This window comes from Arvicanthis niloticus, chromosome 5 (genome assembly GCF_011762505.2).
Source record: "Arvicanthis niloticus isolate mArvNil1 chromosome 5, mArvNil1.pat.X, whole genome shotgun sequence".
Taxonomy (NCBI): domain Eukaryota; kingdom Metazoa; phylum Chordata; class Mammalia; order Rodentia; family Muridae; genus Arvicanthis; species Arvicanthis niloticus.
Genome location: NC_047662.1, coordinates 72,127,324 through 72,144,431, shown reverse-complemented (window position 1 = coordinate 72,144,431; position 17,108 = coordinate 72,127,324). Strand labels below are relative to the sequence as shown.

Here is a 17,108-nt window from a genome sequence, read left to right as displayed (position 1 = left end):
GAAATGGGGTATTCACAGAGGTTTTCTTGTTCCTTGAGATATGGATAAGACTTTGGCATCTAGTTACACATGTTCTTTTTAAAAGCTGTTTCTGTCACTGAGAAAGTCCTAGGGTCTAAAAACACTACTAACATTTCCTCTATGTATTTTTAAATAGGATCTCAACTGTAGTTCAGGCTAACTTGGAACCCATAGCAGTCTATGTGTCTGAGCTTCCATCCCAAATGCTGGCATTAGAGGGATGAGATAACATACCAAACTCAAACTTTTTGTTACTGTTGTTATAAAAAAATCTGAACTTCTCACTTCTCTGATGACAGCTAATATTTTTTGTAAAAAGTTCATCTTTGATTTTTGTTCATCAAGTAAAACAACCACAATAATTTATAGACTTTCTGTGTAATTAAAACTCTGAACTCACATCAAGGAATTTAACATATGACTATATTCAGAAAGAAACTGTATTCAATTCAAATCCTAATACTATTATTAACAATATGTTCAGTACATATTTAATCTTTAATTATATAAATGTATGAAAAGGCCATTAATAATATATATTGACACACTTTTATTAAATTTTGACAATTAATTTTGTCATAGGATAATCAATAACCTTAAACAGAACAAAACTCATATATGATATTGATTTGGAGCCAGGACAAGTCATTAAAATGTTGCTTAGTGGAACAAGTAAAATTATAACAGGAATATTGAGAAATATTAATTCATTTTAAAGATATATGGGAATTTCTAATAACAGTAATTTATAGAAAATTTCACAAAGGCTTATTTTTTGGATGGAAAAGAATGAAGAAAATATCTGCTCTTCTTGTAGCAATTAAAAGAAATTTGTGACTGTATTAAATATTAGGCAAATATTAGTGAATAGAGTTAATCACTTCTTCCGTTTATAGGCAGAAAAATCCTGACCACATCATTGGGCAACAGTCTAGGATAACGCAAAGACCAGAGATGTTTGGATCCAGTCCTATCTGAGACATATGCAGGACACGACAAATATCCTGCCTTCAGACCACATAGAGATTTTTCTGTTCTTTTACTGACATCCAGCTTTCACAGCACTTTTCAGCTTGCAGGTATATCTCATCCCCATGGCCACTACAAGTCTCATGCCTCCTGCACTTTTCCACTCTCAAATGAATTTTATATTTTCTCATTAAAATGTTCTTTAAACTAGTCTGATTTCTTGGCTGTTTGTTCTTTGACAACTTCTAAGTTTCTGTTGTTTTCTTGTTTGGAAATTCATAAGTAGGTCAAGAACAAATTTATGCATAAACTGCCCTCAGATAAAGCAAATATTTTATCAGAAGGAAGATTTCCCTACAATCAGTGTTCTCTGGACGAATAGAATAATATCTCAAGGAAGAGTGCATTACTATGGATAGAGGCTGCAACTGAGGAGTTATTGGAGATCAGAAAGCCGGGAACATTCTTGCTCTAACATTCTTTTCTGCATTGAGTCACTATGTCTACCTAGTGCACTTACAGAATTCTCCTGTGCCACCGCCCACTTTTTCCCATGCCCTGTCAGTCACTGAAAGCAATTATCATTAGAAGGTGCAATGACTTCACAGAAGTCCAGCACCTTAGGGGCTGAGGTACATCCACAGCAATCAGTTCATTTTGATATGCTCAGCTTGGTAGCCACTTGCCCTGGGGAGACTGCCGGGGGGGAGTTTGGAAAGTGAATATGACCTTTATCTGTAGCTTGGACCACAGATTGCCTCTCCCTGTTCTTCCTATCAATGGACAGGATAAAGGCTGTATTAATTACGAGCATGTTTCCTCTGTGAGGAACACATTCAAACATGACGAATCAGTCTGTTCATAAGTAGAAGTGGGGAGATTCACCAAGTGCTCATATAGAGCACCATGTACAAGGAGAATCTATGCTAAAATGCACATTGGAAGGCAAAGAGATCATGAAAATAAGTTTGTTTAGTCACTGATTTATTTTTCTTTCTGTGGAATACTATAGGCCAATTTGGCTGACGGAGAGGGTGCCAGAGACTAACGAGCTCCAAAAACCACAGGTAAACATGAAATTTTGCTTGTTTCTCATCTTCACACACAATGTGGGTGGCCAGAGGAAATATTTTTTTCTCAGACAATTGTACCGATTTGTGTGTGTCCTTTTTTTTCTAGCTACTCTCCATAACTAGTAAATGATCACAAAACATATTTATATTAAGATTTAAGACATATTTATTATATCTCAGTACAAAATACAGAAAATAAACATAGTAGACAAAAGAAAACATGCCCTATTTGTGCTTGAAATGAAAACAAAGTAAGAAAATAATATGTAAGGAAAAAAACACTTCTGTACTGAGCCTCGGAGTTTCTCTAGGATTAAGCTCAACATTCTTTCTGATGCTAAGGATAGAAACAACCAGCTGTTGAACTTTGAAGTAATTGGTTCACAGCTGTGCTTATACTGAGATGAAAATATGGAAATACATTTGTACAGAGGAAGAGGGTTTTTTTTTCTTTTTGAGTTGTAATGAGAGAGTTGTCAATTTAAACCCAAACTACTGTAAGGAAAATAAATTACATGTGGAAATTCAGTTTCTGATATTTTGACTGGGTGGATCCTTTCGTTACAATTTCCAGAAAGAACTCTTATCTTAATCATCAGAAGAAAGCTTATGTCATTCCCTTATGTTCATATCAAGGAAGCAAGTGACCTGAAATGAGCTCTATGTATTTTTGTATGATAAAATATGTAAGAATGGACTCAATATAACACAGTGCGTTTCAAGCATTTATTCAATGCATGCAACATCTAACACAAAAGATGTTAAGAGCACATTTCTGGCTTTAAATATATTTGAAATATACTTGGGAAGGTGAGATTAGCACATTTGAAAGAGGGTGATATAGAATACAGGCACAATCCAAAAGAAAATCAGCAGGAACTGAAATAATAAAAAAAGGCTTTGTAGGAGAGAGAGAAAACGTTTAAAATAGAAGACATAGAATAACAGAAAATCAGAGCAAAGCATTTCCAAAGCCCATGTGTACAAAGCCAAGCAGCAGGAATGTGGAGCAAGGATGCAGGGAGATGCATGATGAGTTCACGAAGAGGTGTATGGACCCGGGGGAAACCAAAGAATCCATGGCCTTGGGCTTATTCAGATTCACAGAGATACCTTTGGTCCTTTATGGCTACTTAGAAACACACACACACACACACACACACACACACACACACATTTTCTCAAATTGGTCAAATGATAGAGGTCACAACTCCCTTCAGAATAAATAGAAAACACTGCTCTGAATAAAGACTTGGAGCTCCGTTTTAGCTGTGAGACAAATATACTGTGTAATGTCTAACATTCTACTTGGCTTCTTGACATTTGGTAGACCATTAGTTTATAATTCATTCATGAGGCCAAAGTTAAATTAAACAAAAACACTAATTTGTAAGTGTGTTTTAAAAGTGATAGCTGTGATTAAAACCAACAGAAAATTCTTAGCTATTTGACATCTGTATCTTTTAAAGGAACAGTGTTTAGATAATATGTATGTAAATATTTGATGCTCAATGCTGAGGTCAAATTGCCTACCATTCTCAAATGCTTCATTTTGTTTGAGAAGAATCTCTGTGAAGGGTGGAATGGTGACTAACCATCTAGAATCAAAAGAATTCCTGATATATGGACAGTAATTAGAATTTCCCATGTGAAAAGTAATACCTAAGCTAATATAGTCTATATATTACAAATTCAAGTTTTATTAACAAAATAGAAATACAGTCTTAATCAACAAGTAAAAATTACATAAACTCATTCCAATAAGACAATTGAGTAAAAGATGTTTGAAATAAAAACAGACATGAGCCTGGTAATTATTCTTTAGGAACCTTAATGAAGTCAGAGTTGATCAGTCAAGATCAACAACAATAATCGGTGGAAATACTAAGAGCTTAATTTTGGATGCAGTGGAGACCCAAGTCCCTGTGTTAAATGAGCAACCAGAGCAGGCTATTTTGAACCATAGTTTCTGGTGGATATTCAGCTCATTCACTAGCTGATTTTTCTCTTGGGTGCTTAAAAATTGTTATTTCCCTTTGCCTTTGTGTACTTGGTTTGTAAAATAGATCTAATCATGTTGCCTTCTTCAAGGTTACAAATACAGAATAATATATGTATATCATTGTTCACGCTGTGTGATACATAAAAAGTAGTAAATGTACAAGTTTCCATCATCATCATTGTTGTCATCATCCACTCAACTATGAAGAATGAATCGTTTGCTTGAAAGAAAACTACAAATCATTCAAAGTAAATTTTGTTATAAGAAAGAGATCGATACCAGATATGTATTAATTTGATCATACCAGCCAAAAGGTATAATTTATTTTTAAGCCTTGTGAAGACAGGGCTACCAGTAACTTTCTGCTTTTGCTTAGTCACTGAATAAACAGTATCTGCTTTAAACTCAGACTCTGTAAGTCAATGAGCATTATACATATTTGTCTGTCCTCTATTCAATTGTACCTTCATCTAATAGTAATCTTCTGAAATGATAATAGTGTGTCACCTGACAATTTGACTTATACCTGATATTCTTTATTGTCTCTGCTACTTTTAAAGCCAAATAAGCAGCTTAAAAAGATTTTTAAAACTCCTTGTTATTTCTGATGCATTCACAATTATCTGTAGAATTTTTTTTTTACACAGTTGCAATACATTGCCAATCTGATCTTTCTTCTATAATTAAGACTCTGGCAAAGGAATGACTGAATATTAATTCTAGTAAATGAGACTTAGGAAAAATCTGGGTACAAGATAGGTTTGCTATCTGCTGGTGATTGTAGATATTAGCTTTGTAGTCATAGAAATTGTTCTTTATGGGGGCTTGAGAGATGCCCAGTCGTTAAGAGCACTGACTGCTCTTTCAGAGGTTCTAAGTTCAAGTCTCAGCAACCACATGGTGGCTCACAACATTCTATAATAAAATCTGATGCCCTTTTTTGATGTGTCTGAAGACACCTATAGTTTACTCATATAAATAAAATAAATCTTAAAAAAGAAATCATTACTTGTAAGACATTTTAGTAGAGACTTGAAATACATGTAAATGGATCTATATTTTCACTTATTGTATTTAGTCATTCTCTTGCTAAGTCTCTTTGATCAAGTCAGCCTCCAAAACTTTGCATGACATTTAAATTAAATAATTAGCATATCGGCCTATGAAATCTAACACAAATTCAAATAAGTTATTTTTAACCATGTATTATACATAGTAATGACAATTTTTATTGTTTGTTTCTTCACCTTCTTTTCAGAGGGAGAGGGAGAGGGAGAGGGAGAGGGAGAGGGAGAGGGAGAGAGAGAGGGAGAGGGAGAGGGAGAGGGAGAGGGAGAGGGAGAGGGAGAGGGAGAGGGAGAGAGAGAGAGAGAGAGAGAGAGAGAGAGAGAGAGAGAGAGAGAGAAAGAGACTGTGTGGGTGCATATAGAGGTCAAAGGCTAATTTTGAGGGTCTTATTTGCTAATTCAGGTACATGTTGATATTTTTACATGGACTCAGGGCTCTCAAGTCCTCACACTTGATGGCAATCAATTTGCCAGTTGAGACACCTTTGGAAGTTCTTTTAACTTTCAATTTCTACCTTAGTTTTTACATGTGTATGTATGGTATAGACATGTTTATAAGTGTCCTCAAGTGTGGAGGTGAGAGGTACACATCAGAATCTCTTCCTCAGTCTCTTTTTGCCTTATGTTTTCAGACAGTGTCTCTCACTGAACATGAATTTTCCACTTCTGCTGGACAATCTGAGAAACATTCTGGGCATATAACAGACTTCAGTCAAGAACATGGACTCCCTAGGTGACACATCTCATCATGGTTGTTCCATGTGAGACATTCCTTTGCTTCCACCAAGGTAGAGTTGACTTAAGACTTTGGGGTTATGTCTATAACAAGTAGTATCTATATAAATATTGGTGAAAATGAAATAAAATAGAACTGTGAGTATTTTATAATGGTTAGGCATCTCCTTCCTTCTTTCACAGTGAGTTTTCCATGACAAACAACCAGAAAAAACAAAAGTAGGACTCACTTAAAGCACATTGTTTTCATCAGATCACCATGCACCAATGCACAAGACATAAATCTCTCCTAAAGAAGAAAAATACTCTGGAGATACACCCCATAAGCACAGGTAATGAAAGTTAGTGCCTTGCTGTCCCTTAAGGGTACCTCAGCAGGAAAAAGTGGACCTCTCACTATAGCTTCAGCTTTGGTTTCTAACTAATCAAAGTGTCCATCTAATAGACAATACTTGGGAGTGCACAGGCATAGCCCATTGGCATAACTTCATTCTCCACAACACTTAGTACTTTTGACACCATGTTCTCATCATTTGGTAGAAAAGTACATATTTGGAATAGATACTAGGAAAGTATAATTGTGACAGTCAGACAATTTGCATATTAATGCCTAAACTATTCAATGAAACTATTTTAGAAAAAAAAAAAAACGTTTTACTTTCTTTGGAATTCTATTTCAGTTTCAGAAAATGCTCTTTGCAGAAACTTGGAGACCATTGGAGAAACATCAAATTCACTAGCATCTCAAGCAAACTCATTGGCACTAAGTCAAATTTTCAAGCTTCTTGTATTTATATGAATTGTCAAATTGGCAAGATTTGGAATCACCTGCAGACAAGCAACACTGTATATCTGTGGAATCGCCTATGAGGGACATTGTGAGCTTTTGGGTTTATCAGTGAGTACATACCATGTGTGTTCATTTGTGTCTGGGTTACCTCACTCATGATGGGGATTGCAATACCATTGAAAGAACAATGTCAGTGGGCTGAACCACCCAGTACTACCAGGGACTAGATCACCAACCAAGGAGTGTACAGATTGGGATCCATGTCTCCATATGTAGCAGAGGCTGTCTTTCTCTGACATCAGTGGGAGTGGAAGTCTTTGGTGCTGTGGAGGTTTGATGCCCCAGTGTAGAGGGATGCATGAGAGGTGGGGCTGGAGAGGGTGGGTTGGTGGGGGAGCATTCTCATAGAGGTAAAGGGGAAGGGGGAGAGGGTAGATGTGGGATGGATGGGATGTAGAGGGTTTACCAAGAAGTAGGATAATATTTAGATGTAAATAAATGGAATGATTAATAAAAAAGAAAAACAAAATAAAGGAAAATAATAAATATGAAGGAAATATGAAAAAAATTTAAAAAGCTCTTTCCTACTCATTTTTCTCAGGGTATTTTTTATTCACAGAAAAGAAAAGAAACTAAGATACTTCTTATCAGACTACTTGTTTTCAAAACTTATAACTCAATGGTGCTTAGTCAAAGAAAAGGGCCAAATTTTCCTTCACTTTGAAGATGACATACCACACTGAAGAAAATAATATTCACTTCTATCAAGCTATAAATAGATAATGTACTTAATTTTTCCAATTGGAAATATTGTAGGGTTTGCTTTTCTGTGGTTATGAACAACTTGATATTCTTGGCTAAAAATGAATCTAAACTTCTTGTTAATATTATCAGCATGTAAATATATATATATATATATATATATATATATATATATATATATGCAATTGGATATATAGGTACATATATGCAAACATCTCATGTGTAAATAAATGAAAAAATGTTCAGCTTCATTTGGTATTAGAGAATTGAAGGTGGCAAACACAATGAGTTATTGTGACACACCAGCAAGATAATGTTTAAAAAAATCTGAGAAATGAAATAAAATTTTCATTTAGCCATTATGGAGAATTAAGTAGAGTTCTACAGAACAAAATGAAACAAAACAAAATGAAACAAAACAAAACCCACAGATCTAATACCAAAGAGACACCTGAGTATTCAATTTATGGTAGTCTTAAACATAATATCTAAGGTATATGTGGTGGTTTGAATAGGTATGGTCCCTTTAGTCTTATGTGTTTGATTGTTTCACCCATAAAGAACAGCACTTTTAGGGGGTGTGGCCTTGTTGGAGTGGATGTGGACATGTTGGAGGAAGTATGTCACTGTGTTAGCAGACTTTGAGATCTCATATGCTCAAGCTATACCCAGTGTGGCTCACAGTCTCCTTGTGCTGCCTGCAGATCAAGATGTAGAATTCTCATTTCCTTCTCCAGCACCATGTCTGCCTGCATGCTACCATGCTTTTTGCAAAAATAATAACAGACTAAACTTCTGAATGTTTTCCCTTATAAGATTTTCTGTGGTCATGGTGTCTGTTCACAGCAATAAAACCCTTAGAAAGTATGGGACCAAACATTCTGTCAATAAAAGAAGAATGGTCAAAGAAAAGTTAGTCATTCTACAGTCTGACAAGAGAACCAAATGTCTGCTCTGAGCATGAGTAGAAGGCAGAGTTCTTACAATTCAGTCTCACCCTTTTCTTATCTTTTTATAATGGATTTAATTATTTTTCATAACTTAATTTCATGATGCTATGATTAGGTTAAAAATAAAGGTAACTAAGAGTTTATTATTTTAAACAATTGCATTATACTAATGAAAATAAATGATTTATAGACTATTCAGATTGCCTGTGAAGCCATTTGATTTGAATCGGGTAGACTAATTTGGATAGCCAGCGTATTTCATGTCTTCCAATACTCAGCAATATTTAACAGACAAGCGTTGGGGAAAACTGTCCTACGCAGCACCTCTCAGCATATACTCCATTTGCATTGTTGTCTTCTCCTCCTTCTGACCCAAGTTCTTCTGCCCCTCTTCTCTTTACCCCTGCAATTCCTCCTCTTGCTGTTCATAACGTTTGAGGCCATGTCCAAAAGAAACCTTTTATCATTCAATAGCATAAAATCTTGGTTAGGTGGCTGAATGAAAACTTATTTTAAGATGAAAGGAACATTGAGAAGTCATCAATAAAATAAAACCTGGGAGAAGAGAGATGTAAAAAAGTGAGATAGCGGTGGGGGCTGGGAAAGACAGAGATTATGTAGGAAAGAATAAACCTAAAAATTGATGTGATTTTTTGAGATGTTCTTAAAACTGCTAAACATAGTACATGGATGACTGACAGGTAGAGAAGAGAATCAACAAGCAGTCATCAATTTGCAGAAAGTTGCCTCCTTTTCAGTGAGGACGAAAAAGCTGTGCCCGCAAATTCCTGCAAATGAGTCAGTGAATGACAATCAAGACAGTAGTATGGAGAACATTTTTTTTTTTCTGTATATTAAATGTTTTTGATGAAGTATATGCTATTTTACAACTCTCCAAACTGTTAACTTCTAATTGTACTTAGCATGCTTGTATTAAATGTCACCAAGTCAGCAATGCCATGAGGAGCAGTGAACCTGAAGTATTCTCAGCTGATGGTATTTATCTCATGCTATGTATTCAGAACTACTGGAGTCTTAGGGGGAGACTAAGGATGTGTATTGTTGTAATAAACACCATGACTAAAGGCAATTGAAGGAATATTTCTCCTTCAGCTTGCAGTTTATATTCCACTATGGGTGAACATTATAGATGGAACAGAGGCAGCAACCTAGAGGTAGAAGCTAAACGCTACAGCAGAAGCCATGGAGAAACATCCCTTACTGGCTTCCCCCTCATGGCTTGTTTAGCCTTCTACTTTTTACAACTCAAGTTGCAAGTTGCCGAGAGCTATCTCCACCATGACTGAGCTAGGCTCTCCCATATCAATAATTAATGACAGAAATGATCCACAGACATGCCAGGAACCATTCCTATGCCAGGCACTTTTTTTTGTCCCACCACTGAGTTTTCCTTTCATAGACAACTGTAGTTTGTGTAAAAAACAACAAAACAAAACAAAAGCAGAACAAAACAAAACAAAAATCAAAACAGGACAATGGATAAGCAATCTTACTGAGAGTGAACACATAGTACAGTATCCAATAACTGTTAGGACTAGAAAGTTATGAATTAAATAGTATTGGGCTCAGCAGGGAAGCGATGAGCTATCATGGGAAATCATTTTGTTCCTTACTAATAGAAATTAATGACACAGAATAAACACTCATCTCTTACAGAAACTCAAAGTAGCAAAAAAAAATCAGTTAAAATAAATGTTAAATTTACTAATGAATAAATGATTATTTTAAGCTTGTAGGTTGCTGGATAAAAAATACATTGCCATTTAAAAAATACACCAAATCATGAGAGCAAAACACTAGTTACAAAATTGGTGATATTTGGAACAATGCTTGAGACTAAATAATTATTACCTTCTAGCAGTGTAGAGTCCACAAGCTGCATTTTACACAAGAAAAACTTAGATGACATGTACAGGCTTTTCATAATGGATAGTGAAGTACTTTAAAAGAAATATTAAACATGTTTTGCCAATTCTTTCAAAGCAAAACAGAATAAAATTCTTATACCTAGAGGAATAAATACTATAGAGCCTTTGTCTGTCCACCAGCTATAATTAGTCTCTTGATGTGGTTAATTTAACTTCTACCTATGGCCTTAGCTGGCCTGATACAAGGGCTACTTTCCAGAGAAACCAATGTCAGAAAATCTCAGTTCAGTTGCTGCTTACTGTGAATGAATTTTTGCTAGGAATCTTAGGCACCCATTTACTTACCTGTAAACATGCACTCATGCACAGCCTCCAGTTGAGAATGGTGCACATTCTGAACTAAGGAATGATGCCTCAAGCCAACCTAGCCTTTGCTTATTTGTGTTAAGTACAGCCTGACTTTGATCTGTTTTTGTTGTTGTTTTGCTTTGTTGGTTCTATTCTATTCATGAGAAATAGCTTTGCAAGAAATAGTTGAACTGTACAAAAAGCCAAAACTATCATAAACAAACATGTTGTTACTAATAAGAGGACTAAAGAAGTAGGTAGTTAAAAGTTCATGAAAACAAATGCTGCCCCAACATTCAGCCACAACCTACTAAGAACTACAAGCAGCTATTGATTTTCCAGACAGAAAAGTGGTTAATGAGTAAGCTATTTCAGCACATTTTGCCTCACATAACAGGATTTAGAACTAACTGGAGGTCAGAGTTCCATGTCCACAAATCCAACAGAAGCATATTTTCTTGTTAATAATAGTTTGCATGGAGAGATATCCCCTTTATTAAAATTTCAAGTATTTAATTTAGTAATTTTGGTTAAAAAACTGTTATGTAATGCATTCACTCTGTTCTCTGCACAGGTCAGTTTGCTGCAATGAATCTGAATTAAGCTGATTAGAATAGGCACGGGCCATGAAGCATGGCAGCAAAGGCTCACATCCAGATGGAGGCACACATCAGGAATGGGCTTTTGCTGGTTATTCTGATTTAAAGGTCATTTACTTACAAAGTCCTTTTAAAAATTCTTCGTAATACTTTATTTTAAAAGTTGCTCTCCTGGAAGAGAGAGAATAATTATGGGACTCTTAATTATAACTGCCTCCATATTACTACACTCACCCTCAAGATAGAACATTTTATGTTTTTGAGGCATGTCATCTATATACAAACTGAGACACAAATACTTCTGTGTAATTTCAGAAGTATTGTTAATGCTTGGCTCTGCCCTCTTCCTTTTCATGAAGCAGACAGTTGTAGGACCACTCTCATATGGCAGTAGAAATATTACATAGGTCAGTAAATATAAACTCTCAAATATAAAACATCAAAGAATCATCTCTGTGATGCTTTTGGAATACACAATAGTTTCCTTACTCATGGTCCCTATTTTCATGAGAACAAAACTCTTTATTAAAGTGAAATTTTAGATGAAAGTACAAAAAGCCAATGTAATTGAATCCTGAATTGAAGAAAGTTGATTAAGGCAACACTCTGGAAGCTCCTTGTGTATGGTGACAGACTTTTCTGACTCCTCCTAATCTACCTTAGAAAATGTCTTTGCTGAAAAGTCACTTGGCTCACCTGTGTTTCCAGAGCAACTAAAATCAGACTGAACTATGCATCTCTGGCTGTACTTTGCAAGTTTCTCCTTCACACTGAGCTACTGGGTCTCTTCTTCATGGAAGCATGTCGACTATAGAGGAATATTTGTTTATAAACCAACTGTGATTAACTTATTTTATTTCCCTTCAAAATCAGAGGTGCAAAGATATTAGTAATGGGGATCTTATTGTCAAATATTTTTTCTTTCTTTCTTTTTTTTTTTTTTTTTTTTTTTTTTTTGGTTTTTTTCAAGACAGGGTTTCTTTGTGTAGCCTTGGCTGACCTGGAACTCACTCTGTAGACCAGGCTGGCCTCGAACTCAGAAATCCGCCTGCCTCTGCCTCCCAAGTGCTGGGATTAAAGGCGTGTGCCACCACAGCCCGGCTATTGTCAACTTTTTAAATGACCTTCCAGATCAGCCAAAAAGCACTAAAAAGCCTCCAAGGTTTTGTTTGTTTGTTTTTGTGTTTTGTTTTGCTTGAAATTTCAGTTGAATTCTAGGAAGAACAATTATCCATAGTGGTGAGGCTACACTATGAACAGAGGTGATCATCTTTTGGGAAGTAGATCACTCTCCTCAAGAAATGAGGACTTCTTTGAGTCATCTCATAGAATCAGAACTGAGATCACCTGGAATAAACTAAACAGTACTGTGAGGAGAGGTGCTTGATTATGCATGTTTTATGATACTTGCCCTGGTGCTTCTCTTTCAACATGCAGCTCATTCATAAGGTTGAACTTGGCACCATGGGGACCCTTTGTTCTTCTTCTGAATATATAAATTGATCAAACTTGTTTTCTGTGCTTTTCAGCATCATGTATCTGTTCAACTGGATATATCTCTTCAACTCGTATGTTGGGTGATTGGTTGAACTACCTTCTTGGACCTTCCAGACCATAGCTTTGGGCCCTTCAACTCTAGCTGCAAGAACATGGGAAGACAACAATTTACCAGAAAAATAATCTTAAATGTATCATGTCTATTTTTGCTATACTCTCTTGAGGCATCTAAGGGGTTACATTCAGTGTTTTATTAATGCCATGTTCATAGAGATTAGAGGTTTTTATCCTGAGAATTGATCCTATGGCCTTGTACAATAGAACACACACACAGACACACACACACACAGACACACACACACACACACACACACACACACACACAAACACCACAACCACTACCACTACCACCACCATTACCAGCACCACCACCACACAATGTTTTCAGACATTCAAGGAAGATTACTGTGTGGCTAACAGAAAACTAGGTAAGTAACATGGAATATTAGGATTTAATATCTCTATGTTTAATCCTAAGGAGAAATAACTTTTATAAAAGCAACTGAAAATTAATTGAGAGGAATATATAAAAATTTTACATAGCTACTACCATAATCATTATAAAGACTGATGCCATTAAATAAGTCTATGCTGTAATTATAGGTACTGATTAATTATTGAGGCCTATTTCCAAAGCTTGAGAAGATGGATGACTTTTAAAGTTACACATAATAGCAGTAACAGAAAAATCAAAGTAATATTCAGAGTCATTTTCTATACCTAGAAAAAGCCAACTGAGGTCTATTTCAGTGTGTATAGAAAAAAAAATAAGGTACACTAAACTGAACATCTAAACTCATCCCCAGCTATTCATATTACTCTGAGGTTCTTTAGATTTGCAGCAGATGAAATTCACTTTCAGTGTTTTCAGACTTGTAGGCACTCCAAAAGGACTCAAAGAATGACACTCCCATGTCTTGAGTGCTACTGCTGTCATCAAAGTCTTCCCAAGTGCCTCCCATGTGCTGTTCTACCAAGATCAGTATCAGCAGCAATTCCTGGGTATGCTCTGATTACAACAAAGGTCACTTGACCCAAGTCTATGCTTGCATGTCAGTATGTGTACTAGAATTCACTTTGTTGATAAAAGCACAGCACATGTCTGAATAATGAAGCTAGAGAGGTAAAGAGGGGCTGAGTTTGTTCAGGCATTTACTCAATAATACCAATCAATGGCACATTTGAAATCGGGTTTTCTATCCATCGACTAAAGCTTCCATTATACCAAGAGGATGTCAGCATTCTGCTCCTCTCTTTGGATGATCTTGGTATTTTTAAAAAAGCCATTCAGGTAGTTGCCACATCTCTGCCTCTGAATGTTGTGACTAGAAAATAGTTTTGTACTTTAAAATAAATGTCTTGGCTTTTCTCCAGCATTTATTTTCCATAAATGCTGATGCATTTATCTTGCAGCGGGAGACCATTATCCAGTCACAATGCCCAATTCCTTTGACATTATCTCTTAAGTAAAACACTAGCGTTAAGAAAAAGGAACATGTTGATTGAAAGGCTTGGTGTGTGTGCTGCATGTGTGAACAAACACTGTGGGTGAAAATCACCCCTTTAATCATCACAGGAAGTGAAAAAAGTGCCTTTTTTTTTCTTTTCAGCTCACTGTGTTAATGGGGTTTAGGGACAGGGGTTAGGGTAAAGCTGTTTAGGAAATACAGATTCTAGCATTTTCCTCAGTGAACGGCATGCCTACTTTCTTTCTCATAGACAAATCTCTCACAGTATTTGGTAACTTGCATATCTTCTCTTGAACATTTTGCTGTGACATGCTTCAGGTTTTCTGGGAAGATCTTTGCTAACTCTAGCTAAGCTGTTTTTTATGTGACCATCAACTCTGTAGCACGACAGCTTGTGTTCCTTTTTCTCAGGTCAGTGGGGATTATGTTCTTTCTTAATTTTAGTAAGATTAGGACATTGATGGGCATCATGTTTGAATTCACTGGTGACTAAGTGGACAGGTTCATGATCAGAGTTGCTGTCATTATTTTGCTATCATTTATGCTAGGTGACCTGACAGTGACCCCAAGAACTGAGAAAGGTTAGTTATAAAATAAATAGGTCACGATGGATGTGAAGTCATTTAAGAAAGGAGAGAGAGAGAGAGAGAGAGAGAGAGAGAGAGAGCGAGAGAGAGAGAGAGAGCTTTTCTGAAGCTTCTGCAAATGCAAATATGATCAGATGGTTTTTTTCTGTCCCTAATATCTGAAGCTCAGAATCCTTTGCTGTCTGTTGAGTGTTTTCTCACCTCTTGGATATAAAATGGAAGACATGGACTAGCAACATACACCACATAGAGCTAAATTCTACTAGCCTGTTACTTTTCGGGGAAGGGATGTCTTGTGGTATCAAGCATTTGGACTATAGATAATGAGCTGGCAATATATTTCTATTTGCTAATGTGGGATCTTTGGGAAAGAGATTTTAAAAAAGTCCCATTAAGCCAGGATGGTGGATCATACCTACAGTCCCTATAATCAAAAGACTTGGGCAGGAGGATCTCAAGTTTGAGACTAATTAATACCACCTAGTAAATCCCAGGTCTGACTGGGATATGAGAAAAGGTTTTGATTTCCAGTAAGGTAGGTGTAAAAAATATCTTCCAATGTGTTTACCTTTGAAAGTTTAAAACTCCATGCCAAAAATAGCAAATTCGATTCTCTGTGGGGTAGTCTCCTAATTGGATTTTTTTTTTATTTCTTTACAAGAATATTTTCCTAGAACCATGCTTGATAGCTCTGTTCAAACTTATTTGCCTTCACAGAATGCTTGTAATGACCTCCGGGGTAATAATCGTTTTCTTTCTTAATGTATGCTTTAAATTGTTTAGGCCACTTAAATAGCATGTAGCCCATGGATATAGGTCTGCATATCTCAGTTGTCAATGGATCTGCAGAAATTAGCCAAGGCCCTAAACATCTCATGACCACAGATCATGAGGAAACAGAACTGACTGTCACACAGGCATGTCCAGGTCTCTGCGACCCAGCTTTACTTGATGTCACCCTGGTCCCCGTAACTGTTTGTTTCTTTGATGGCTCTTTTCAGACAAGTGAATTCTTAAAAAGGTAAAGACAACAGGATCCCAAAGCAGTGCCACAGGTTTGGTAAGGATGTTGCATGGTCTCACAACCTCATACTCCCTCTTCTGAAGAACATGAGCATCACCTCAATCTGTTCTTATCATCACAAAAACCCGTACTTTTCTTGAGTAAGTTAATTTCTGGATGGTAAAAGGTAAATCACAGATTAGATTTTAAAGGCATGTTCACATTTTGCCCAATTAGAAATATCAGGGAAAATAAAACTTTAGTGGTCAAATTTTATAGGTGCAGTGGCAAACAATGTGTGTATCTTCATAGCCTATACATGTACCAGCAGTTGTTAGTACCTGGAATAATTACCAAGCCATTTTCATAAGATCATAGTGTGATGAACCAGTCCAAATTGCCAAGTGACCTCCCATGAACCTTGCTCTGAGTACTTTTCAACTTCAAAATTTTGAAAGTTGTTCATGTGACAGCTGTATTAGGCTCCTGTCAGCAAGCACTTCAACTCCATAGGAAGAACAATAATATCAACCAACCAGACCCCCTAGAGTTCCCAGGGAATAAACCACCAACCAAAGAATATACATGGAGGGACCCATGGCTCCAGCTACATATGTAGCTGAGGATGAGTTTATCTGTCATCAATGAGAAGGGAGACCCTTGGTCTTTTAAAGGCTTGATGCTCCACCATAGGGGAATGCTAGGGCGATGAGGTAGGATTAGGTGGGTGGGTGAGGGAGCACCCTCATAGAAGCAGGGAAAGTGGGTGTGATAGGGGGCTTGTGGAGGGAAATCAAGAAAGGGGGGTATCATTTTAAATGTAAATAAATCATATAACCAAATTAAAAATTAAACAAAAGAAAGAAAATTGTTCATGTGGATATTCAGGGAAGCTTCATTAATATGCTAAACTTTGCTTTTCTCTCTTTCATCTTTTCTTTTTGGATGCTTTTGGGTATATAGCCCATGCTGATCTCAAAGTCTTGATTCTCTTGTCTGAGTCTTAAGTTCTGAGATAGAATATACTAGCATGCCAGGCCCTGTTATTTGACTTTTCTGTTTCCTTTGAGAAAACAACACCATGATAACATAATCTGTATGTTGTGAGGTTTATAACAACATGAAAAATAGTTATTGTAAAATGATATTTTTACCTCATGAGGAAACATCTAAACCATTTTCTTATCTTATGCTTATACTCACAACTAGCTAACATGCTGAATGTTAAAATTTTTACCCCTTCTTTCAAAATATGCTCTTACTTTCTAGAATAAATGTGCATATCCA

The 17,108-nt window shown here is 36.2% G+C and overlaps 1 protein-coding gene and 1 long non-coding RNA gene across 2 annotated transcripts in view; both read right to left on the bottom strand.

Moving 5' to 3' along the window:
• The window catches only part of LOC143442425 (uncharacterized), a 28,594-nt gene extending 13,982 nt beyond the window's left edge, over positions 1 to 14,612 (bottom strand). Inside the window, exon 1 of the long non-coding RNA XR_013110635.1 lies at positions 10,604 to 14,612. This is a non-coding gene — a long non-coding RNA (uncharacterized LOC143442425). The remainder of the gene's footprint in view (positions 1 to 10,603) is intronic.
• The window catches only part of Ptprd (protein tyrosine phosphatase receptor type D), a 1,324,101-nt gene that overhangs the window by 965,406 nt on the left and 341,587 nt on the right, over positions 1 to 17,108 (bottom strand). The gene's annotated exons all lie outside the window — the stretch shown is intronic.